This window comes from Dromaius novaehollandiae, chromosome 4 (assembly GCF_036370855.1).
Source record: "Dromaius novaehollandiae isolate bDroNov1 chromosome 4, bDroNov1.hap1, whole genome shotgun sequence".
NCBI classification, from domain to species: domain Eukaryota; kingdom Metazoa; phylum Chordata; class Aves; order Casuariiformes; family Dromaiidae; genus Dromaius; species Dromaius novaehollandiae.
This window is the reverse complement of record NC_088101.1, coordinates 66194299-66221177: the sequence shown is the minus strand read 5'-3', so window position 1 is coordinate 66221177 and position 26879 is coordinate 66194299. Positions and strand designations below refer to the sequence as shown.

The window sequence follows — 26879 nt, the reverse complement described above, 5'->3', positions numbered from 1 at the left end:
ATTAATTTGGAGAGACTGCTTCTTCTCATACAAGAATATATGATCATATGGACCTCTCTTACCTCACACAGTGTACTAATTGCTAAATTTTATTTTGTATAACAGTGTAATGACATGTGAAGGTTCAGTGAAGAGATTAACTCTCCTACTCCAAAGATAGAATAATTAGTCTTACAAATTAACTACCCCTCTCTTGTGAGTGAATAACCTATATAATTTATGGTCAGTTTATATACAGAAATTGATATCAGCTGTTCAACCATTATTTGAAGATGTTTGCAGTAGCTGATATAATTTATCTGAATCTTAAAAGCAAAAAAAAATGTCAGTGAGACCATAACACATGTTGAGCATTTCATAGAATAAATAACTGATTTATGAGAAGTGCTGTTAGGAATATAATTCATGGTAAGAAATAGAAGCACACAATGTATCATACGCTAAAGTCATATGCATCATGTAATTACATATTCCCTATTGAAATATTAACTGCTTTTAAATTTATAATATGTCCCAATTAGATACTTTAAAAGTGTGTGCAGCAAAACTTCACAAACAAATGTCTGTATATATGCTGAAATCAGTATTGTATTTTTGAAAAATGGACCTACATACATGAATGAATTGGGGGACTTACTTATACGGGGTGTGATTCAGGCAGAACTGAGGTGTCAAACTCCGAATTATGTTCTTCAAAGCTCCATACTTGCATATTCGTCTCTTTATTTCCTTTTGTAAAGTTGGTTTCCTCTTACTTGAGAAAACCAACCAGTGTTGTGGTGACACTGTTATCCATATTTATATGATAAAACAATTGTTAAAATCTGTGCCAAGCAGACTTTAGGTTTTCCTCAAACTAAGAATATTTAAACCCACTTCACTAGTGCTTCATCTACTACCCTACTTGTGATAAGACACAGGGTCATCATTTTCTTGAAACTGTGTTAGTATGTTAAAACTAATAGAAGATCTATAGACATGCATGCAGGCAGGATTCTGACTGTGCAGTCTAGCTTCAGGTAATTCAGTTATGAGTGCAGAGCCACGTAGGATTTGTGTACCCATTCTTTATTTATTTGGCATTAAGCAATCACTGGACAAAAGATAGAAAGAGTCATGTCCCGTCAGAATAGAATCTTCTAATTATTTGACTTTTATGTTAATTTTTAATTTGCAAAGTGACTTAAAGTCAGCAGGTGAATAATCTAAGAAGAAGTTTAGAGAGTGACACTCACTTTGCGTCTTCGGCTGTGGGCTAATCAGTGTTTAAATATTTTATGCAAGACAGGAGCAAATGGGTGAGCTCCACTTAAAGCAGGTAGTCAGACATATACTAGTAAAAGAATTTTGGTACTAACTGATTAAATTTTTTAGAGGCAGAGAAAAGAACTTTACTTGTGTCTCTTACATTTGAGGTGTTTTAACCTGAAGGAAGGTAATGACACTTATGTAACATTATATTACATAATATGCAGCTGTGATCCAAATCCATGGCATTTCTCTGACTCCAGAACAATATTCAGGTTTGTGAAACCCAGCCGCAAATCCTACTTGTCAGATAAGTAGAGTGGATGTGTTTTTTATTCCTAATGATGCAACTTATTTTAGTTAATCATGAACAGGTTTTCCCATCAGAGGTAAAAGAGAGAATAAATTAAAGTTTCATTCTTTGTAAATACTTTTGAGTTTTTCAGGAGCAGAATATGCAATATTATTAATTGTTACTATGAATCATTTATTTTACTTTATCTATGCAGGAATTAAAGAAAAAAGAGAACAAATATCAAGGTCTGAACTCTAATGTATCGAACATAAGAAAGCTTGATTCCTCTTAAGAGGGTGGCAAGAAAACACACAAGCACATATAAATATAGAAACTGTTTCTTAACAATTAAATTGGAGCTAGGTATATAGAAGGTATGCAAAGAACAGCCGGAATTGCTTTCTTCTACTAGAAATGATTAGTTAAATGAAGTAGTAAGTTGAAACTGTGTCCCTCTAAAGGTGGAGTTGGAAACATGGGTTAAATGCCTCTAATCATTGCTTGAATGTCATTGTTATCATCTCTTTTCTCATCTGAGGGATAATAATAAGTTTTCCTACTCACACAACTGTTAAAAGTATGATTAACAGATTTTGTGAATGGCAACTATGATGTTTATATGCGACAAAATTTTACATGTGTGTTTGAACATTTCCCAGTGAGGAAAAGCACTGTGCCTCATAATGACTTAGTGACTTCACTCAGCTAAGCATAGGCAGAGACATTAAGAGGCTTTCATAAACCTCAAATTGAAATTTTTCCAGACCATTCATAATGTCATTAATATTTTCAAATTAAAAGATAGAAAACCATGGCTTGTTGGAAATAAAACTAAAAGCCTTCTTGCTTGTGTTAAGGAATAACAAATAAAGAAGAAAGGGAGAGAAAACGATTATGAATTCAATCAACTTCCAGAATGAGACCTGAATTACAAAGACATCTAGATCTGAAATCTTGTTGTTTTACAAAAGCTGAAAGAATGGGTGACAGATATAGTCCTCTTCTTCCAGTACCATGAAATATATGCCAGCTTGTCACATGAACTATGTAAGAGGAAACAAATATTTTGTATTCATATTAATTCCACTGTCTTATGTTAGGAACGGTTAAAGGTGAATTAGCTAAATTTTAAGCATTTGTTTCCTTTGGGTAGGCAATCCTAAAATTTAGTTACATGAAGCATTTTGACAGCCAGAAACATAGGGCGTCTGCTAGTTCTCAAAGGACACAAAGGTGATGTTATGTCTATGCTACTCAGTTTAACATGCCTGGGAACATTCTCTGACACTGAGGCCAACTGTAAGGAAACATCTCACATTCATACTACACTAAACTCTCTTACTCTCCAAAACAGGTGACTGCCATTCAGGGATTTCTCTAAACTATGATTCACCAGCTATTAGATTTGGAAGCACAAACATAAGCCCTTTCTCAATATAAATAGATCCGGGGAAAATTATAAAACCATCCTGGAGAAGAATAAGCATTGTTGAATATTTCTGGAGAAAATATGCTGAAAAATTTAAGGACAGAAAGAAAAATGCTCCATTAGCTTGCTTTGAAGCAGCTTCCAGATGCTTCTTCTTTCCTTGGAATTCCATCACAAGTGAAGACAAAAAAAGAAGAGCAAAATAAGATAGGTATCATCAAAGATGAGAAACTCTTAAGGAGAGAAAAGAATATAGGAAAACCTTGATTGCACCATACTGGAAGTTTACAAAGGTCATTATTCTCTGGCAGTGGCTAGTATTTCAGATGGAAAATAAAATCTCCAATTTAGGGAGATGAGGAGAAATCTATTCCACAAATTGGAAGTCACCCTAAATTCTGATAATAAAATTTATCATCTTGTAATATAAAGGTAAGTTTAACATTCATTCCCATTTTGTGTTTTTCATTCATAAAGAAAACTGAATATTTTATATCCATGTTATAGCCCAAGCTGAGTTCTCCCTGCTGGAATCCTTTTGTATGCTTCCATTGTATAACGTACATTTTTGCAGAAACAGTCCTTCCTGATTTAACTGTTCTTTGCATTCAGAACTGACCCCTAACAACATCCTCATTCTTCAAACACAAGGTTTTCCTAGACCTTAATTTTGTAGGCATTCTTTTTTTACAGTTCTTCCTTCCAGAGGTACATACCATGACACAGATACAAATGTTTGCACAAGTATTGTGTACATAACACAACGGATATGGCTCCACAAAGAAAAAAAAAAAGAAAAATATTCATATCTTTTTCTCTCTCTTCTTCCTTGGAAGCTTTCTTGAGCTCAGGACAGTCTTTCAGAGAATACCATATCATTCTTTTCTCTTTTCTTCTAAATCTTAGAATACATTGTGTCCACCACCCTTGCACAAAATGATCACCATCTGTCAGGTAACAGATCAACCTTTCTAGATAATTTACAAATAAATCAGTTGCTGGAGAGTAGCACTAGTCTTTGAACAGAAGAACCAAGTTATCTTCAAGGGTGCTTCCCTATCAATGCAGATTAGTGAAATCCAGTATCAGCTCTGTCATTACCCTGGAAGTTTGGTTCAGAGATGGAGAGAAAAAATTGCAAAGAATCAAAAAGTAGTTATAAGGATAGAAGTGATTTTGTGGCCTGTACTATTACATGAAATTTCTACACTCTATGCGGATCGGTTTCTCAAATTGTCTTTGCCTCCCTTAAAATGAATAGTTAAATTACTGCCCGTACACCCACGAATCCTCTTACACCTCTCCTTAAGAACAAGCCTTTACCCTTTTATTGCTTCAAATGCATATAGGCATTCCGTAAAGTAATCTAAGTGATCATACCAATATAAAGTTTAATAAAAACATATTAGGTCAGGTGCATCTACATAGCCAATAAGCCAATAAGCTCCACCTTTTTTCTATTTCAGAGCCCTTTGTGCACTCACACACTTCTAGGGGTTAAGCTGGCAGCATTCATGGCCAGCTGATAAGAGCTGTTGTGAAGAAAGAGCTGGACAAAGCCTCGGGGAGGTCCTCTTGCCTCTCCTGCTGTGCGAGCTGCTCTTAAACTGAGGCCCTGGGCCCACGTCAGCTACGCTGCAGCTGCATCGCCATGATGTCCCTGTGCCTGGCCACGTACCCTGTCGATTCAGATCCTAACCCTGATCTGCAGGCAACCGCAGGGCAACCGCCTGTTCCGGCCCCAGCCCCGCAGTGGTGCCCAATGCCCGAGGCTGGGGCTGGGGCCACCCCCGGCTGTGCTGCTCCCCGGCAGGGTGGTGGGACAGGCCCTGGTGGCAAAGCCCGGCCTGGCCCCGTGGGAGCGCCTGGTGCTACCAGCCCCTGGGAAGCCACCAGCCTCTGCAGTGCCCTGGTATCTAGATAAATGGGTTGAAACTATTATTAAAGACTGAGTTATAAGCCACCTAGATAAACTCATTATGAGCAGGATAAACCAGCATGGCTTCTGCAAAGGAAATTCAAGTCCACCTAATCTATTAGAATAGTGGATAAAAGGGAACAGGTTCATATAATTTATTTTGACCTTTAAAAGTCTTTAACAAAGTCCTTCACAGAAGCTTTTACAGAAACTTACTAGTCATTTCAAGAAAGGTAAAGTACTGTGATAGATTAGAAACAGGTTTAGATATAGGAAAAAAAAGTGTAAGAATAAATTATCAATTTTCGGCATGACAAAAAAGTTAATAGCTGGATTCCCCAAAGGTCTGCATGAGGAATGTGGTTATTTGATATACTCCATTCTGATATGGAAAAGAAGATGAAGATGAGGAGGAAGGTGGTGATATTTGCTAAGAGCACAACATTATTTAGATTAGTCAAGATTGCAGAAATTGTACAAGATTTCCAAAGAATCTAAAACTTACTTTCATGGTGACAAGTGAAATTTAATTCTGATAAATGTGATTTACTAAACACAGGAAAAATAGGTTCACATATACAAATAACTTGCAGTCTCACATTAATTCTAGCCACTGAAGAACTTAGGTTACTCTATCATCATGTACTATTAAAAGAAAACCCCTGCTCAGGTAAAGTAAAACAGTTAATAGAAAAATGTGATATAATATATCTGAGATATATCTTTCCATCATTATGTAATTCTGAATGACATGAACTATTAGTTGTATAATTGTTTGATCTTAATGTTTTTAAATGGAAGAGATTGAAATATGAGTAACTATAACTTAACATTCTGCTGATTCTGTCATAGATAGCCAATATTATAGTCTATTAATCTAATTCGACATCCACTTAGAGATCCATATTGTTCCTTGAAGGATCAGGCAGAATACTACCTAAAAAAATACGATTAATAAGAAATGTACTTAGACAATAAATAATATTGTTAATGACTCCAGATAGAACAGGTACATGGCTTTCCCCTGATGTATAAAACCAATCTGCATATCCTGTGCTTAAAACAACAGTTTAAAAGTTCAAAAGAAGTGTATTTTATCAAGGAACAAACTGAAATGTCTTCATTTGTTTATTTCTGTTTATTGATAACAGCTTTCTTGTTAAATGGCCCTATCCTTGTTATGCTTTCCTGATTGTAGAAGATTACAGGCTCTCAGATCCCTTCTTATTCATGGAACATGAAATATTCCATATTGTTGTCTTTTTGTCTCTACCTTTGCTTTCCATTGTTTGCTAAGGGAATTAATGATCTTGATTTCCAAGATCTGTAATGGTAAGGAAAATATAAAATCCTTCCACTCGCCTCGTACACCATGAATGAATATAGGTAATGTGAAACTCAGTTCGTGCAGAACAGTAGAACAGATTTTTTCAAGGGTTGCATCAGGCTGTGGAAATCCTTTTCTGTGTTTTAAATGCAAAGCACATTGCTTTGACATCAGTTGGACAAATAAAGCTCATAAAACATCTCATCACTTTGTTATTTCGGGGACAAAAAGCATAGAGAAACTTCCAACAGGAATTCCATTCAGATGCTAATTCACCAGCCCAAGGAGGTGCTGGGGTAAGAATCTATAGAATAATTGTCATTAGAACAGCAATACATTTTCTTTTCTGTTCAGTTGTATGTGTTAGAAATATGATGCAGAGGAAGATCTGTCAGTAAAAATATTATGAAAAGAAGAGAGAAATATTCTTTGAAAAATAATAATTCAAACATCTATCAAGTCATTTCTTACAGCTGGACCATATCTATATTTATGTAGAAATGTATATTTATGTACATTCATTTATGTATAAACTTCTACTCCTTGTTGTACACCAGCAGCAGTATCAGTATCAGTTTTATTTTTCAGCTGAACTCATTTTTTTCCCCAGAGAAGTATAGATATCCGGTGTGTGATAACACCTGGCTTAAAGATGTACTGTTGATAATGATTTTCCTAGAGGCAATATTAACTGGTCAAAAAAGGGAAAACCAAACTACCTATCAGATTCTAATGAGCATAGGTCAGCATAACATCTGCCCTGTCTATTTTCTACTTGTTTCTGAATTCATGCACAGCATTCCTCTATCCCAAAAGTTGCTCAAGCATATAACTACAGTACCAATGAACTGAATCTTCTTTTTTTTCAGCTGATATTGTGGCAAATTGTTTTTCAGAAGCCAGAGCAGCTTATTTAAGTTTTTTTCTAGCTTTTTTAAGAGTGAGTGAAGTGACCAGAGATTGTATGCATTAGAGTCTTCTGGTTACAGGAAGTCGGTGATAATGAGCAACTTGTGAAGTGTGATACCTATCCTCTACTATCAAAAGTAGTATTATCCAACAGATTTTTCAATTTGTACAGCAGATTCTTTGCTCCTCTTTCAATTTTACTTTGCTGATGGCACTGACTTCCGAAGCCATGCTCATTTTTAATCATCTTTGATAGCAGGCATCAACTCGTACTCAGTTTATACATTTACTAAAATCCATTCCTACAAGAGAACCTTTAAGGGACATGAAGAACTCCATACTTGGCAGAAGGTCCTGCCTGCATACCTGCAGGCTGCAGCAAAATAAGTTCCTATCTTAGCATCAGTTCTGCAGAGACTGGAAGAAGTTCTGAGTAAATTGGAAGCAGAATTGAAAATTATTACTATAACAAATTTTATTTGCTCACTCGTTACACTAATAGCATCTTTCTTTTGTTTGTTTGGTCTTTTTTTTGGTTTGTATTACTAACCTCCACAGGAGAAGATAAATAAAAGCATTAAAAATAAGCAAAACAATAAATCAGATTGATTGGAAAGAAAAAGTCAAAACCACTGACCAACAGGATGCTTTTTTCACACAGAATTGTAGATCACAGAGGCAAAAATAGAAGAAAAAGTGAAATGAAACAGCAGTGAGTTAGTAGTGGACTTCATAGTACTATGACCTTTAGTTCATGATTAGAGCCAGTATAGTTTGATTACTTGTGTGAAAGCTGTAGATTGTTCCAGTCTTAGTATATGCATATAGCATACCACAAGAACAGCCTTTCAGTTGGCATTACTTAATGTTATCCTTGTGGCTTGAACAAAGATGCCAAGGGCTAAGCGAGCTTGGGACTGAACCACCTGCTGATCACACCATGTTAGGTTTTGCACTTACCATAGAGAAATACGAAGACAGAATAAAAAAGAAAAATCTCTCTAACCATTAGACTATGTGAGATACATTGGTGTATGCAATCTGATGATACGTTATTATTTTGTATGGCATCATTTCTCTACGTGGACAATTCACCTTCTGCCAGACACACATTCTTTTGGGAAAGGCAGGAATATACACTGGGGATGCATAAGACTGGTATGGGAACAAGGCTTTACAAAAAGCAGAAGAGTCTGAGAGAGCTGCAGCATGCTAGAAAAGGTTAGCTGGTGCTGCCTTTCTTGTGCAGCATCAGTACTAGAGCATCAAATCAGCCCCACTGTGTCAGAGGGTTGAGGGAGGAGAAGAAAGGGTTAGGAGTTTGAAAGGGGTTACTTTTGCTCTCCTCAGCCCCTGCTGAGTTCAGATAATGGTTCTTCTCCTGAGAAATCTTCCATATGGGATTCTGCTTGCTGTTCCATTTGTCATTACTGATGCAGAAAGGCCTCAAGAAGCAAGCAGCAGATCTGAAAGTGAATGAGGAGGGAGACTGTCACAGAGAAAGACTGAAGATCTTGGCAGTCAGTGGTCTGAGTGGGCTGGATATCTTCCTCTCAGAACTGCAGATGAAGGCTCCTGGCCTAGGCAGGAAACCACAGTTCAAACTGAAAAGAGTGCGCAGGGGCCATGGAGTGGCAGCAGCAGCAAAGTGAGCTCAGATTATACAAAGTGCACAGGCGGCCTGCAATAACCCTTATATATGTATACTCTATTGTTACCCTTACACATATACATGCTTTTTACACACTATCATAACCCCGTGTTTTCTTGATTTCTGAACATATGTGTAATTTTGATTGTGTTTCTTCAAACACCATGATTATGCTGTAGTGATCCTAAGCGGAAGACATCAATGAGTAGTGATCTACATAGCGGTTAACCTGAGCAGGCACAGGCCTGTGCTGTGCCATGCTGGGCTGCACGTATAGCTTGGCCTTCAGGCCTGTGCTGTGCTGCACATTTGCTTTGGCCGCAGGATGAACTCAGCTGGCTCATGCTCAGAGGGGCCTGCAGGCAACTCCCACTGGGCGCCAGCAATTGCACCACCTGCGTGTCCTTGTCTTTATCTTAAAGCGAAGTAGCAGGTTCTCACATGAATGTCCTTTTGCTTCCCAGTAGAAATGATGAATTGAATCATTTTCTTCTAAGAAAATCCTATAAGAGTTCTAAAGACCAAAAAGTAAGGAAACCTTTCCATGGATGGGACCTGCACTGTGTGCCATGCCGTGATTGGAGGTCCATCCGATTCTGCACAGCTCAGGGCTATCAGCATCTGAACAGGTATAAGATTGTCTATACTACTCTATTTTTTCTTATAATGCTAGCTCCAATAAATGGAGCAATGCTGTACGGAGTCTGAGTGCCTTTCTTACTGGGATCATGATGAACATTAGCCCCAGTGCACTGCATACGCATAATGTGAAGGTGCAGTGTGTGCAAAACTGGTGAATTCTTTTAGAATGAGACAAGTAAGGAGTTAATTTGCCTGCAAAGTCTGAGAGCAAAGCAAAATCCATAAAGAACAATCAGGTATGAAACATAAGCACTGAATGAATGGAAGAAAAGTGATTGTGTCTACACGATATTTTGTGAATGTATACATTAGATGTAAATATAAGATGGCAACGTAAAAAGTTTGAGAAATAGTGCTATATACACTACATATCTACATGCAGAAAATCTTCTCTCCCTCTCGTGCTCTTCTGTTGTCACCTGTCTTATGAAGTCTCAACCTTGGAAGGGCCTTTTAGACACTGCTATGGTGAAAATACTACCTAACACAGACTTACGCAGTTAGCCTATTAAAATTGTCTGACTAATCTTAATTGACAATATTCTTAATGCTTATTTTTCATATCCTGTGGGCATAGTCCTTTTGTTTCAGTGTGGTACTTTTCAAAAGGCTCTTCATCTCTTTCATCTTTCCATACATTAGCAAATCATTATATTACCAAAAACACAGGGATGTAAAAAGGAAGACGTTTATATTTACACAAACATATATTTACAATCACTACATGATATTATATAGATAACTACTTCTAAGTTCATTTGGCATATATTTTGGCTTTTTTAAAAACAAAACAAAACTATTTTAGCAAGAATTTTGGCCTGATGATAACAGGTAACCTGGAATGCAGAAGTAAAAGACGTATCTGATTTGTCATTCTTATGTGCTTGCTTCTAGCGAGAGCTGAACCATATTGGTTCCATAAAAGTTTGCCTCATTCTCTTTCTCTTTTTTTTCCAAATCTTTTCCTCTACAATACTGAATAAAAAGATGATAGAATGCTATTATATAAAATCAATATTAGAAACTCACCTTGAATAATCTATGAAGTTGTGATCATCTGGTCTCAAAAAAAAAAAAAAAGAAGAAGAAGCAGAAACAGAAGAGGTTCAGATACAAGTTTAATACTAGGTAGAGACGGAGAGTCTGCAAATGTCAGAAAAGCCATAAAATTCTTTATGAAATTCAGTGTGAAATACTGAATGAGATAGAAAAGACAGGTCTGCATCTTTTGTTCAGTTGTTTGTTGCACAATACCATGAGGTGAAGTAACGAAATTTGAAAGTGGTAAAATTAAAACAGTAAATTTCTGCCATATAACAGACAAGCATATTAATGTAAATGTAAACTACATCAGCTCAGTCACAGGAAGACCTTGGATAGGTCACTGTCAGTCCCAGGGGTGGTGCTGTTGCCATTCATTGACTACACGGAGAATTTAAAGCTTTGCACTGGGTCAAATAAGTTTATTTCCTTATTGATCTGTCCCATGTTGAGACATATAACTCTTTATAGAGGATAAGGATCATCAGCATGTCCTATTGGCTTACTAGGTGATTCAACATGGTCACCTTTTTGGATCCCACTATTAACCACCTAACTCTTGCAAATCATCATTTTGGTAACTCTAAGACATTTTGCATTTAACTGTCTGGATCTTTGAGGAACTCCTTTATGACATCTTTAAAGCAGTCAGTCTTGAGTGTGGATTGGGGTTCCGAGAACCTCCCAAGGCTTTTTAGAAAGGGCTAAATAATCCTCAAACTGGTGACTATGTTTCAACAAACACCTAAGTATGGATTGTTTTTGTCTTTCTGTAAAGGTAGTACAGAAATATCCATGAGTATTACAGAGGGAAGCTCTTCTTCCATGTATGGGAGTTTCTAGCGGGATTTTTTTTTTTTTTTTAATGAAGCTTGGTAAGACAGAAACTTATGAAGTCCAGTAGACATTTGCTTTGAAATAAGTTCTTAGCTGCCTGGAGAGAAAACATGAATGAGGGCTCAGAAGCTGCTCCTTGGTGATACAATTTAAAAATTCTAAAAGCAAATTTTGCTATGGAAAGAACAGGGTGTTTCCTATTTATAAGTCTCATGGCCAGTGTAACTCTCAGTAACAGAAATTTAAATCCCAGCAACTTAAGATCAGTCATTAAAGAAGGGATCAGTAAATATATGATGAAAGAATATTTTTCCTTTTCCTTTCTAAAGAAGAGCAATACTAAAAGTTGCAACAAGTACCTTATGTGACAACAAATCTGTTCTAGCAATGTGCAGCACTTCTGGAAACTGAATGAAAATTTTTGGAGCCAAGGGATTCAGCGTATATTGGTTTTATTGGTTTTATTTCTCCTTTGCTAGCAAGTAAAGGTAAATTCTACTGTCAGCAGTGTGGTACAAGGAATCTTAAACATGTGAGCTGAATAGAAAGCTAAATTGCATTACTGCTGCATTCACTATTTTTATGAGTACATAGAATTACATGATAACATTTACATTTAAAGGTGAAAAGAGGTGGTGTTTACAATTCCAATGAGGATTTTTTAAAGAAAAAAAAGACAAAAAAAATCTTAACTATTAGCCTATTTAAACTCAGTTTCACTTACCCTTCACATGTTTCTCTATATTCTTTACTTACCTATCAAGCAGACTTTCTCTCTATTCCCAGAGTTTTAGCACAAGGACTATTTGGAAGAATATCAGGAATACCTAAGTCCTCAAAGGCATATAGATGGCTTTTTTTTTTTTCCAAGTGCCAGAAGATACATGGCTTTTGCTTAGATACACAAGTAAGGAAAAAGCATCTAATTGCAGCCTCCAGGAGTCTCTGCACAAAGATGATGGCAATCAATACACTAAATCAGCAAAGTAGTGTAGGAGTGAATGTAGCTATACCTGTGAAGTTGTGCTTCTTCTTGATTTTGTAAAACCACACTACGTTACCAAAAGGTAGTGTTTGTATATGTATACATTATATATTTCACAGTCACCCTATGCTAGAGATTTTACATGTCCCCTGTACTTCACATCTTCTTACACCATAACATATCTTTCTCCATCAGATACATCTAGCTATGACATTTCAGAAGGATCCTATGAAAATTATAGCACTGATGTTCTCATTCAGAGAAACTGAGTCAAAACCAAGTGCATCTGAATGCCATATATTTTTGTATCAAAAAAAATGAAGTCATAGTGGAATTTATGTTGGAACAGTTGCTTCCATGGCAACAAGAACTTCATAAAGATTTTACGCAGGACTGCTGGCACCACCTATTATTAAAGTTGGCCAGTGCTTCATATTTTCATTCGATTATAACTTTGCTTAGGTTCAACAGTCTGAACTCAAATTTTGCATGCTGAGTGTATGACTCAAAATGGATTTATTTTCACTTTTTTTCCCAGTAAGTAATCAATCAAGCAGATCTGCTGTTTCCAAGAAAGTGTCTAAAGAATGCAAAAGCAAAATAAAATATAGTTTCCTTGTACTGAAAAATCTGCAAAACCACACATTTTGGAACAGAGATTTTAACAAAGTCCATCAAGAATGTGGCTTTAGTTATCCCATTAAAATCTTCTAATCTTCACAAGTTCTGAGCCTCTGAAAAGCCTTCATATGATCATCATCACAGAACTGCTAACACGAAAACTGGGTGGAATCAACTGAATCTTTCCTCAGATAATTACTATTTCCTGGACTTCCTGACATCTATATTGGTACTAAATTCAGAAAAGAAGTTCACTTTCTCTAGCTACACTAATGGAAAAGCAGATGTTTTCATTGAAGAGGAGACAAAACTAGACTGGCGATGAGTTTGGAAGAGGAATATGACATCTATATTGGTACTAAATTCAGAAAAGAAGTTCACTTTCTCTAGCTACACTAATGGAAAAGCAGATGTTTTCATTGAAGAGGAGACAAAACTAGACTGGCGATGAGTTTGGAAGAGGAATATGGGAAATGGGACTTAGAATTGTGATGAGAAACATGATGGACAAAGAACCTTGAGCTCAGAGCTCACCTTTTCATGAGAAGAAACATGGGACTGAAAGACAGGGAGAGAAGAGGTCAGTGAGTGAGGAGAATAAGACACTGAACCCGTGAAGCAAAATAGAAATGACAAGGAAAGAGTCTGAGAACAAGTGGGGCAAAGGAACTGGAGATGACTGGTGAGGAGCCAAGGTATTTGGGTAAACCTTGACTGGCCACACAAAGAGCCTAGACCAAAGTATAGAGAAGATACTGAAATAAGACAGGCTGATTGAGGAGAAGACTGGGAGCAAGCAGAAAGGCAATTTGATTAGTGATGTATAAAGGAGGAAACTGGGACTTTCTACTCTTCACACCACCACAGCAAGCCCAACAGACTTTCATTCACATCATGGTAGTGAAATGCTCAGTTTAAGACTGGGAAAATTGTGATTTCTGTGGCTGTATGACAAACCACAGAACTATTTGCTCTTTCATAGCTCATTCCATGTGTACCACATTGCGTATTTTCTTTATATATATTATAAATAAATATAATGTATGTTTCCTTTGCTGAACAACAAGGAAAAAGGCTACTTGCCTAAGCTGCTGCCTTCCTGCTTAAAAAGAATGCTTTAGAGGGAAGAGAAGATTGTCGTCTTATAAGAGCATCTAGTCAGCGGGAAAAATACAGGGTGGGGCAGGCAGGCAGTGAGAGAGACGTCAAGCAGGGAGCCTAAGGGATGAGGGAGACAGAAGCCCTGTGAGAAGCAAAGGGCCTGTTGGTAAGCAGAATCAAAACCCAAGATGGAAAGAAAAGTTTTCGTAAGGGCCTGAAGGGGATCCCTGGAATTTGTTCACCCAGAATACGTGGAAGCTACTGGATTAAAAAGCAAAATCAGAAAAAAAGGATATCATGGGGAAAATGGACAATTGTTTCAAACCTTCTTAGCGAATTGTGCCATGTCAAACAGATGAAGTTTGAGTTTTAATGGGGAGGTGAGTTTGTTTTTCTACCATGAGAATTACATTGTTCAGATTTATGTTTTTATATCCTAAATGATCCATCTTTAAAGACTGAGAGCCTTTGCTGGTTTTAGTTCTGCTCACTTTAAAGAAAGGAAGATGGAGATCTACTCCCCTCAGGGCTCTGCCGTACTTGGGTTTCTATCATGATCCACCTGGCCAAAAGCTTTGTGATACAAGGTAGACAAGTTAAACCAGACCATTTACACCAAACTTTTTTCATCCAGTCAATTGTGAGTTCTTCCTTTTCTGGATGCAGAGATGGTGCTATGAATGGCGAATGTGCAGAACCACAGGATGCCCACAGGTGCAAATGAAGATGCTGAGTGCAGTACTTCATACTGAAGGCCTAAATGAAAATTAGTTTCTAGGTACTCGGACTGGCCTTAGATTTAATCAAATAGATCAAATAATTCATTTAATGTATTTCAGTGTCCCCTTCATAAAATGAGGATAATTCTATACTTTCCTCTCTCAAATCTTTTTTGAAAATAAATTCAGCAATATGCAGTCAATCAATTCATCAATTTGATGCAGTCAAATACTATAAATATACAGCTGATGTAAAATAACATGTAAAAATTAGCAAGCTTGTCTTCAGAATAGGGTTTCAGTAGTGTGAATTAAATAAGACCTGGGACCATATATTGAAAAATGAACAAGACAGGAGTCCTTTGGAAAATGTAGAAAGTGTTCATGTAGTGGAAAACACTATCAAGAGAGGGGATTTCAATGGTGTAGAGTCAAATAAAACAAAAAGAGGCTTACTTACAATTGAAGAAGTTCTTATAAAAACAGAATACTTTTAGATTTATAAATCCTGTAGAGAGCTAAATAAAAATTGTATTCTATACATTTAAATATCTTCCCTTTTAAAAGATTGTCCTGCTGAAAAAAATTCTATTAGCATCAAGGATATTCATGCAGTTAGCACGCAGCTCTTAAAGGTATTTTCAAGATGTTTACAAATATCAGAGCTAATGTCCCATATCATATGAAACATATCTTCAGATCTTAATCACTGTGCTGGATCAGAGCCATAACAACTTTCTCCTTTTGTTTTTCTCCTAGAAACGAAGCACAATTAGGGACGTCTTTCGTTAAGGAGATATTACCTGCAAACCATATAATTACGTGAAGTATAGAACATAATTCAGTTTGCAAGCATCTGCCCAAAAAGTAGATACTTAGAAGCATTCCAAAATGATAAAAGACTAAGAAGATTTCCTCATGTTTTCAAAACAGCCAAAATGAGCATTTTGTTAACTCCGTCTTGTAGAGCACTTCTAATATTCATTCTAAACTCTATAGGTACTGGTAGTTTGCTGTTGTGTAGCAGTTCTGGTGCTATATTGTGCATTATTATTTTCATTATTGGAAGTACATAATTTCAGAACGATATTTCAAAAGTCTGTGAAAAACAGAGATGTGCATTCTGCGCTGTTCAGCTGACATTATATACCTGTCTGGTCAAACAGAGAAGCTTTTCAAAATGGGTCCAAATATGAACAAAATGACGCTGCTGAGTGTGTCTGAGACAGTGAAGCAATGTCAGCAACAGCCATTCATTTCTACATACAGTAGTTTGTGACAGCTAGCATATTTTAAGGCAAAGTGACATATAAAACAAAAATATGTATGATCTCTATGATTATTTTCCTGTCAGCTTCAGTTGGCAGCTTTTCTTACATATCAGTAAAAAAACAAATATTTGTATTCTCATTAAAAACCTAGGTTTTGGATTAAATTTGTATTTTGATTTCACGTTTCCATTTCACTTTCAAGGCAATGTTAGAAGTTTTTTATTTATTCCAGGTATTATACAGCTTAGATGATTTTTTTTTTTTTTTTTTTTTTTTTTTTTTTTGCAATGGTTCCTTACTCTAATTTCTGTTTTATTTCCCTAGGCAGATCTTTACTTGTAAATATTTATCTGGATGTTAAGCAATATTCTAATGCAGCTTTCAAAAAGTTTTTTGTCAATCTTTTCAAACATTTCTCACAGTTATAATATTCTTTCTCTACAATATTCTCATTGTGATATACGTGGTCCTGAAAGCTGCTTTGATTCCAGAAGGAAGCCTGTTGGAGCTTATCGACATGGATTTGGAAGCTACATACAAGCAAACTCTACACGTAATTCAAATCTAAACCTGTACTTACTCACACATGAGTCCCTTACAACTGCCCTCAATGAAAGTATAATTTTTAGCACTGTGGTAGAATATGCAGAATCGGAGCCTTACTACTTACCTTAGAGATATTTAAATCCTCTTACTTACTGAGTAAAGCAGAACATCTTTTTCTTCATGCTGGCATACATGCTCTTTGTATCTGCCGTGATCAGTCTGCTTTTGGTCAATGAGTTGTTATAATCACTGACAAGTTGCAGAGGTATAGATCTTGAAGCAGAAGTCATTCTGTAATGTTAAAATAATTTGACATATTGTAGCATCTTAAATTGCTCTCTGTATTGAATCATATTCAGTGTTTTTAAAGATAATAAAGTAATTCTATGGGATTAACAATTAGAAAATTTAATAAGTATTTTGATTTTCTACGTCTTTGTCCTGTCGTGCATAGATGTAAGAGCTCTCAGTATCTTCTCCATAGTAGAATTTTTTTCTGTGCTTCTGGCATTAAGATAGCTATCAAACTTTCAAATGATATTATTTCTAATGACTTTAAAATGCAAATAGAAGTATAAACAATATAGTTACACTAGCACTAACTTTGCAAGAATAGAAAACAATTTCTGCAAAGATGTCTTAGCAACTAATGTGCTTTAGCCACACAATATCAGAAAGGTTTTTTTGCACAAAGAATAAGTAAGTATAAATTATGGATATTTATTTTATAATATGTACACTATGTCTATATGAAGTCCAGGATCAATTTGTAAATCCCTGTATACACTAAAAATATTTTTAATGAACACTTTGCAATCCCTAGTAATGCAGTTAACTGATTACTGGGAGCAATTACTTAGAGATGTAAATATGTACTACTTTGTGAGTTTATAAGTTTGCCCTTATAAATATTAAATCACATAAACAAAGTTCTGTCTTCAGGCTAACTTAAACCCATGAAAAGAAAATTCTGAGCTGATCTGGAAGCTCCTTGTTCTTTTACATTGCTATTAGATATTTTAGGCTGAAGTATAAAACTTGTCTTTTTGTAGGATAAGCATAGGTAAATCTTAGAATATGCTAATATTCACGGCTTGTATTATGTGCATTTTAATTTTCTTTCAATATTTTGCTGCAATAACCTTCACTGAAACTTTTTTTGGCAGCCACTACAACTGACTTACTTAAAAAAATACAATGTACACAACAAAACCACTTTGAAAAGCTGGGCAATTGTAAATTTTCTGTTGACCACTCATTATTTTCATAGTGTAGTTTTATTATTATAAGTGAATTAATTCAGGAAATTAGAATAGAATAACGGAATAATATAAATTCTTGGGGTTAAAGCTATGGGTCTGTGAATGGACTGAGTGACAACTGAAGAGTTGGACATAAAATGTCTTCTGTATCACAAGACTAAGATGGACAGACAGAGCAGGGGGAAGTTAAAGAAAAGCAGAGCTGTATTTCTTCCAACAAAGACAAAAACAAAACAAAAATTATTCAAAACCAAACGAAACCACCATGTACAAATAAATAATGAAAAAATGGATAAGAACATCCTAATGCTTGGGCTCAATACTTAACTGAGAAACAGCTGAATTCTGCACTTTGATATGGAGTCAGATCCTTTTGGCAGACACAGTTGAATGTGATAGGCATGTGGAACTAAATATTTGCATGTGATCATTTGTTATTTACTGTAGCAGATGAATTCTTCTATTAAAATAGCAACAATAATAAGTGACAAATTCAATAAAGCACACATCTGCTGCAAGCATGCATTAATGACACACGTTGATTTACAAAAATGCATTCTGAACACTCTGTCCCTTGGCCTGCCAGGATTTTGTCTGTAATCTTGCCCAAAACACCCAATTTCTTTACATCTCCACTTCACAGCTGTAAAACATGGAGTTAGATTTTTTTCTGTCTCTTTGAGGTTCCATGTATTTATTAATACATCTTAGATGCACAGAAGCTGAGCTGCTATGAACAGTTTCTTTGAGTACTATTTATAAAAAAACATGTTTTAAAGGATGTTACATGTCTATTGTGCTTAGAACATATTGAAGGTGGATTTTAAAGAGGCTTAATGGTACTCTTAGAACCACTAACGCATATTTTTGGCAGGGAGGCTGATTAGATTTGTTAGTTAGTCTGTAGTTTTAAAATGATTTTGTTATAGTACTTTCCATGTAAAAAAGACATTTAAACAATAATGACTCTATCTTTTATTTATTCTCTTTTCATTTCTTGGGGGAGCTGGTAACCATCATGGCATAGGACCAGCACATATTCCATCGGATATTTATAAGATATTTTAACTGTAATCCTCTCTAATAAGCTGTTGAATCTGGAAAAGTAATTTTTCATTTGCTTTGTTCTATACATAAGTTCAAACTAGCAGGATTTTCTTCTTTTTTTAACTTCTCTCTCTTTTTTCAAATTCATACATTCAAATTTGCTGCCTAAATCAACTTATGACTGAAATATGCAGTTTCCTGACTAAGTCTCTGAAGGAAGGGCTAGTACACCTGTAAACACAATGGTAATTTCAAGGTCCACTGTGAAGTATTTAAATATTTTTCTTTGCACCTGGTTCACAATTTACAAAAAAAAAACTGTTAAGCCCAACTTTTGAAGACCTTGTTATTGATATATTTGCAGCTGCTTTTGGTTTGTCATTCGTGTTTTCAAATTCCCATGTTATATGTACTGAAAACAGACAAAGACCTTGTTGCCAGGTCTAAGTAACTATGTTCCTCAAATACCACTCAACTTTAATGCCAGACAAAAGCATAGTGAAATGCAGCATTAACTTTGAGAAGTCTGGCTATCATTCAGTACCAAGTTATACTAAGAATAGAGGGTTTGCAAGGCTTCCAAGTTTGCTGCTCCAAGGTGGCTCTTTGAGGCTGGATCAATCAGCCCAGGCTAGAGGTATTTGGGTTACAACATGCATCCTAGGCATGAAGATAGCATAGCTGTTGAAAGTGATGTTCTGCACTTATTTTACTTTTTAGAGATTTGAAGGGTAGCTGAGCCCACACAGCTTTGTTGAGTGGACAATCCTTTCTACCTTCCTTTAAGGGACTGAACAAGAAGAGAATGAAAATAGGAACCTTCCTGAGGCATAGCAGAGAGTTTCTGGGAAACCAAAATAGCAGTATACTGATCTACTAGCTGGATTCAGATTTTATAACATTATAGTAGCTAAAGAAGTTTCACCTGTGTCAAATTCACTGCAGTCCTGCAGCAAAAAATTGTGAGGTGTGGCTTAGCATTTTACGTATGTATCAACTTTGCACAAACCTCTTAAAAAATCACGGCCTGCGAGGACTGTCCTGCACTGGCAAGTAATATGTATTCGGCCTCCACAAAGCGCTACTCAGTGACTGGTTCAGCTTGTACTTTTTTTAGCAAGTAGCTGGGTCTACCTAGAAGCAAAATATGGAGAGAGAGCTTGTGATCCATACGCACTGGTCTACACATAGATATTCAGCCCCACTTCCATATGGCAAAATGTCCTCAGTTACTTTCCAGTACTGTTTTTCTCTCTCCCGAAATATCCTGCTCAGATAATGACAGCATACTTTTCTTGTTCATTATTACTACTGCAACTATTACTAGGTCCTACCTGTGACATAAATTATATTGGCTTATTTATAAACTTAAGTGAATGAAATCATTAAAATATCTCTTTGTCTGAGCCTGACTCAAGTGATTCATTTGATTCTGTATGAGTTTCTTGAACTCTTTAGTAACATGTACTGTTTTCTTCTTCACTCGGACTTCAGATCCAGCATTCTGTCATCATACTATCTTGTGGGGGGGGAGCTGCTTTTTTTCCCTCATCCCTTGTTTCTGCACATCCTGTAGCTCTAATTTTTGCCTGTTGTTGGGGGATGGCAGGGGAGGATTATGTGCTACATCATTGCAATCCACTTTGAAAATCCTGTTTTCTGCTTTATCAGACATGCAGCTTCTCAAGAAGGCATAGTACCTGGAAAAGCTGCGTGCTTTACTATGCCTTGCATACCACCTTGTGACCTGTTTCTCTACCTTGCCTCATGATCACTTAAATTAATACCAAGGAGTGCTCTGGAATTGAGGGACTTTAAAAACAGTGCTGATCTATATATTCAGTGTAAGCCATATACTTAATTTCCTTGCTGAAACAGTCATAATAAACCATTGCCTCTTGTACCAAAAATTTAGAAAAGTAGTTTCAAAAGATGTGCTATCAAATTAGAATTAACTGCACTGAAAATTTTGATGTTAAAAATCAGTGTTACCATTTCCTGTGAGGTTTGCATTCATTGGAGATGTGATAACTGAAAGAAAACTCCTGAAAATTTAAATCTATGTTTTTTGGCAAAGGAATGGTAGTTAAGACCATGTAACACAGAACTAGAAGCTGAAGTATATGCACAAGAGGAAATAAACACTTGTTTATTCATAATGAAATAAAATGTGGTCTTCTAATGCTAACATCATAGTTAATTATATGAGACTAAACTAAAAAAAAAAAAACCTAAAACAAAACCCAGAAGAAATATGTGATCCATAGATATCATCAGGGTGGTAAACTCAGGTTTCTTCCTGCTCAAAACTATATTGACCTGCAGTTTTCTGCTGGTGTAATTTTTTCTTTGTCATTTTGCCTGCTAGAGCCAAATACTTGTCACTACGTGTAGCCCTGGAGTCAAAAAGAATGCACAGCTCGGGTAATACGGTAAGTGCTATCGCCAGTCAGGAAGGCCCTCCTGTGATATCTAAGTGCCAAAAAAAGATGATCTGCAAAGTGAAGACAAGTACATAGAATTCCTGAGTATCTGAAACTGCCAACAAGACAAATTGTTTTTGTAGTAAGTGCTTAGGAAATCCATTAGTACCACTTCCACTCGGAAACCAGAACGAATGCAATGTAAGAGCACAGTCTGTTTGTAAAACAAGCCTACGGCAGGCAATGACATTGTTGGCACCTGAAGCATGAAGGAGTAAACTGAGTAAAGCTGCCCAGGTTATAAAGATAGCTAATTCAGTATTACTAAAGTGAACGGAATTGGCAGCTGGATTGAGTTTTGCAAATACATACACATACAGGCACTAACTCCTGCAAGCTGCACAGCAGGAGTCCAGTACTCAAGACAGTATATTTGGAGTTTGTACCTTTTTCCTTATGCAACATATTTTCAAATGAATGGATGTGAGGATGCAGCAAACACACTCAGCTCCAGTAGATAAATGCCTTTGCCTGACATGTCTGATAAAAAGGTCGGTCAAGAAATGGATAACACTGAAGAATATGAAAACCTTCTATGCCTATTTAGTTTATGTTTCACCTAGCACTTATACCGATTTTATCAGTTAACTGTCATTCACAATAGTCCTTAAAAAGTTGATTAGAAGGAAAAAATGAAGGCATTGCTACATAGATAAATTTCCCACTATCTTTGGTTTTAACTGACAAAGGCTGCCTACACTAATTCTTCTCTATTTGTTTACGTATCTTGTTGTAAAAGCTCTAGATCACTTGGATACATAACTTTTGCAAAAATTCAATTATCATTGCTGCTGTTTCAGCTGATTTAGCTGTCAGTTAGGAAGGATGTGATATTGTCTGTGTTTACATTGAAAAGTTATCCTCTTAACCAAGAGGGTGAGAAAATTCAAGCTTGACCCTACAGTTTTTTCTCATTAAAAAAAATCTTTCTATCAAAGGACCAGACCTTTCAGAGAGTTTAATTTGATTGGTTTTTTCTCATTACAAGTTTAGCACCCAGCAGGGTTTTTCTGAAGTACTGAAATTCACTTTATAGACCTAGTCTCCTAGTCTCTTTGGCTTTGCATTCCTGGAGTGGAAAATCTAGAAAGACCCCAAATCCATAATATGTACAATATTTCAACATATAATCTGTAATTATAATCACTTTATGCAGTCCAACTCCAACCTTCAGCAATAGTTATAAAACAACAATAATTTTCACTTCCAAAGTCTTAGGATCTTAATACATTTAGAAACTCTTAATCAGGTAACTTGTCTCCAGAACTAGGAATAAAGTCACAGTTTCACAGATTATAAGGCTGAAGCAGAGAAAATTACTGATCTTCTACAAGTCAAGGTACAAATCTATAGTGAAGCCAAGAATACAATCTACTTTTTTAAGTCTTGGTCCAGTATTCAAACAAATCAGTAAAGCCTTACATAGAAAGCTATAATCACAGTATGCATACTGCAATAGGTACATAGAAATAATGCATTGGTAAGTTAAGCAGAATGGAATACGCAGTTCTTGAACAGTTTCCTGTACCTTTTTCTTTCTGTTAAAGTAATATACTTTAATAAGTCAGAGGTAGATATTGCAAGAAAACAGATAAATAATACAGCCTAGACGAAGATTTTCATGCTGTTCTAAGAAAAATTTGGCCGACTTAAAGGGGAAAGAGAGAATTTGATACTTTAAAATAAAGCAAGATTACCAACTTAATGTCTCCCTTTGATCTTTTCATTTATAGATTGATTAATATTGATAATATACCCATTAAAATCATATGTTTATGCTAGAGCTTAAGGCATGGTAAGCAAATGCTTTGCTTTTCTTAAGCTCATAGTAAAATTCTCACTTAGTTCAACAGGATCTGATTACATCATGTTTGTATGTGTTCATGGAATAACACAGAATCACAGAATAGTTAAGGTTGGAAGGGACCTTTAGAGATGCCTTTAGAGTCCAAACCTCTGCTCAAGCAGGGTCACCTAGCACAGGCTGTCCAGGACAGCTCCTTCACAATGTTCAACAGACGATTCAGAATTTGAGAAAGAGGAATATGCAAACATTTTCTCTGTCCTAGAGAAAAAAAATATTTTATATTCGTTCAATGAAAAACATAAAAGAAAGCCCGGTTAAAACTTCTTGCAGTATATATACATGCACATAAACATATATATATACACATATGTATGCTTATATGAATGACACCGCTGATATAACACTGTATTTTCCTTTCCATGTATATTTTTCATGGCTTCGCATACTGTTATTCAGTTTTCAAAAAAAAAAGAAAATGCGTGAACACTAAAAGATAAAGTCAGGTCTAGTTTTTTGTCGATTTGGGACTAGTGTATGGAGGAAGCTTGTACCGCAAGCAGCAAATTTGCACTACTAACCCCTTGCTTTTGCTGCGTATCTGTTAGACTATGTTAAACCATAAGGAACCACACAACCACACCAGAACACACAGGTAGGGATAGTTTGCTCAGAGATCTTCCTGGTTGTATTGTCTGCCACCTAGTGCCAAAGGAGCTGATTATTTGAGACTGTATTGTTTTAATATTTATTTGCCGGTTACAAATCAATTGGTTCATTCACATTGAAGGAAACTTCTGAGATTCAAGATATTAAATGCAAAAAAATGACATTGGGGTTTGATCCAACATATTATGAAGCTGGAATTTAATATTCCATATGTAAATTTTGAAAGGACCAGAAAGGAAGACATTAACAATTATCTGTCAACATGATTTTTAGACCGATTCCCAAACATATAGATGAACAAAGAGCAACTACAGGCATGTTAAATTCTAAGCAGCCTTACTTTCAGAGCTGTTCAACACTCAGAAATCTCATCGACCTCACAGGATTTACACAGAGTAGACCTATATCAGAACAGGAGAAAATAATGATCTTTGAGGAAGATCTACAAAGGGAGTTTTTCTTAAATGATTGTATTGTGATTGTATTTCAGGATTAATAAATTCTAATTATTTTAAGATGCATTTTAAATATCACACAATGATTAAAATATCTATTCCATGACTGCCTGCAACAGTGGAGAACTGGCCTTGATGACCCAGGTCCCCATTCCTATAATAAAATGCCTCTGCAGTATTTACTGCATATATGACCTGGTATCACCTGCTGATAAATTATGCAGAGCTTACGTGTTGATCATCCCATAACCAAGGCACTGAGTGCCTCTCAAAAGGGCAAAGGGTCCTCAAAGGGTTCAAAGGGTCTTTATACACTTTCTCTTAAAATCTATTTTCTGTCCTTCTTTCGTCCTTTGCCAGTTTTCAGAAAACTTTTTCAAAAACTTGACTTTCTGGAACCTCTTGTCAAGTTGAGGTAAATGCAGCATCTTTAGTCAGAAAATAGCTCAAGGGTGTTTAGCTGCAAGATTTACAGGGCTTTCTCTTCCTTTGCGGTAGGCATCTGCAGAAATTGATGCTGATCTGACAGGAGGTGACTAGTACAGAAGGTTAGCTGAGCTTTTTTATTTTGTCTAAAGCAGGATGTCCTTTGGTTTGCACATGCCAAAAGTGAGACTGCCTCCTGTTTTTCATCAGGGCATTCTAATAGGCTCAAGAAGAGATAAGCTACATCTTTTGCCATGATCTCTGGCTAACCCCCCCGAGACTTCATTCAGATTCTTCTAAAGGCATCCTTTTCCATGGACTGGGCCTCCACTTGTTATTTCTGGGGTGGAACTCCACAGTGCAAACGTTCTTTAACTGAGATGCCAACATATCCCTGCTTGGCTTCCAAGCGCAGAATCAGCCAGCCTCTGGGCTCAGCACCTGTGACAGTTCCCACTCGTAGGTCTGCAAGCAAGATGAGTATCCGAAGACCAGAATGCATCATTCTGCAAACAAAATGTGAATTTATTTGCACATACAAGGAGTATTCACTGACAAAGAAACATGAATGCATACTTTCTTATCTATGCTTGGCTTTTCCTCTACATCCAGATGAAGACAAAATTAACCCTGTCTCCATATTGGTCTGCTGCTAGACTCATTCTTTTGCTATATTATTCAGATATCTTCACTCTCAATCTGGCTGTATCGGACTGTAGCTGCTGAAAACTCTCTCCCCCTCTTCCCATCCTGCAGGATAGATCTGTTAACTGATGGAGCCTTTTGTTTTGGGCTATATTTTTGAATGCTATAGAGTGGTGAAGTCATAGGGTCAACTTTCCACAGACTATTACAGTGGTTTTTGTGTTCAGATGATTGTTGATCTGCTCCTCAGTCAATCTTTCTAATGCTTTACGTGTTTCCAGGCTTTCTACATTATGGAGGTGGTAAATGCCCCAGGATGAACAGCTGGCAGTATAATAAAATATTATTTAATATTAAGAATGTTTCTTTAGTGTATGGTAATAGCCACTATGATTAACAACTGAGAGTTACCTTCCTGAGTTAAATTATTACACAATCTACTCCACTTTGTTGAAAAGTTTTTTCTCAATAACAAGTCTTTCATACACCATTAATTAGAGCAATGAATTAGTTTCAACTTTAATTAAACAGTGACAATTCAGTATAACCGGGAGATAATTACATATATAGATAAATATAGCACAATTAAAAATAGTTAAATTGATATGGTGGAAATAAATGTTATTCTGAGGATCTCTAAGCATGGAACATTAGCTTACCAACAAGATAACATATGGATCCACATAATTGGTAGCCTTCTTAAAGGAAAACACTCTTTTTGGAAGATTTTCTTGCTATAGCTGATGTATAAAAATGTATTTAAAGTGTCAGACATCAAAAGAGATACACACATATTTCAAGCTTAAAAGTAAATGAACTATAGTATTGGAGTAGTTGAAAAAGATCTTATTCTACCACAGTCTTACATTTTGTTTGTTTGTTTGTTTGTTTGTTCATATTTGACACTAATTGTAATAATTACAATTGACTGATAATAATTGGCACTCACAATAACGCCATGAGTCAAGGTGAGGTAAAGATAAGAAGTATTTCTGTTCAGATCTTTTTCAAGTGTAGGCAAAGCAGCTTTTCTATGCTGTTAAAATCAACGTGACTAAATCCAGCACACTTGGAACTGGGTCATGCAATGTTTATTCACATAGAATGAGACATTTCTGAGTATGACTTCAGTGATCTTAGGTTGACTACACATAGAGGGTCACAGTAGCTCACAGCTGGCTACGAGTACCTTTAAAGGCTTCCTCGCAGGCAGTATAGCTTCAGCAGGCCAGCAAGACCCCAGCCATGATGCTGCAGCTTTTGGGTTATATTGCATCTGTACAAATTCCAAGTATGTGTATGGAGACCTTAGCAATCTTCTGCAAAAGCCTGCACAGACATACCTCAGCAGTGGTTCTGTTTGCATGTGTAATGACTGAGTAGCTTTTCCAATCCAGATTCCCAAGGATGCATACAGGACTTACAGGATACGTTTGTTTAAAAGTTCTCCCTCTGAGATTTTTTTCCTTTTTTTTTCTTTTTTCATTTTAATTACCATTAATAAAAGGAAATTAATATAGGGAAAGGAAACACATTAATGTTGTTTTA

General features: G+C 36.1%; 2 long non-coding RNA genes across 5 annotated transcripts in view; one reads left to right on the top strand and one right to left on the bottom strand.

Annotated features, from left to right (window-relative positions):
- The window catches only part of LOC112995479 (uncharacterized), a 113255-nt gene that overhangs the window by 53150 nt on the left and 33226 nt on the right, over positions 1-26879 (bottom strand). The window contains exons 3-5 of one of the 3 annotated variants that reach the window (XR_010389107.1): positions 24492-25192; positions 19859-19983; positions 16694-16831 (exon numbers count right to left, since the gene is read on the bottom strand). This is a non-coding gene — a long non-coding RNA (uncharacterized LOC112995479). Of the gene's footprint in view, positions 1-15270; positions 15479-16664; positions 16832-19858; positions 19984-23870; positions 25193-26879 lie in introns of those variants that run through there. The other 2 variants (XR_010389106.1, XR_010389105.1) reach the window with 2 other exon arrangements.
- LOC112995478 (uncharacterized) overlaps positions 1-26879 on the top strand; it is a 74237-nt gene that overhangs the window by 40604 nt on the left and 6754 nt on the right. The window lies entirely within an intron of this gene.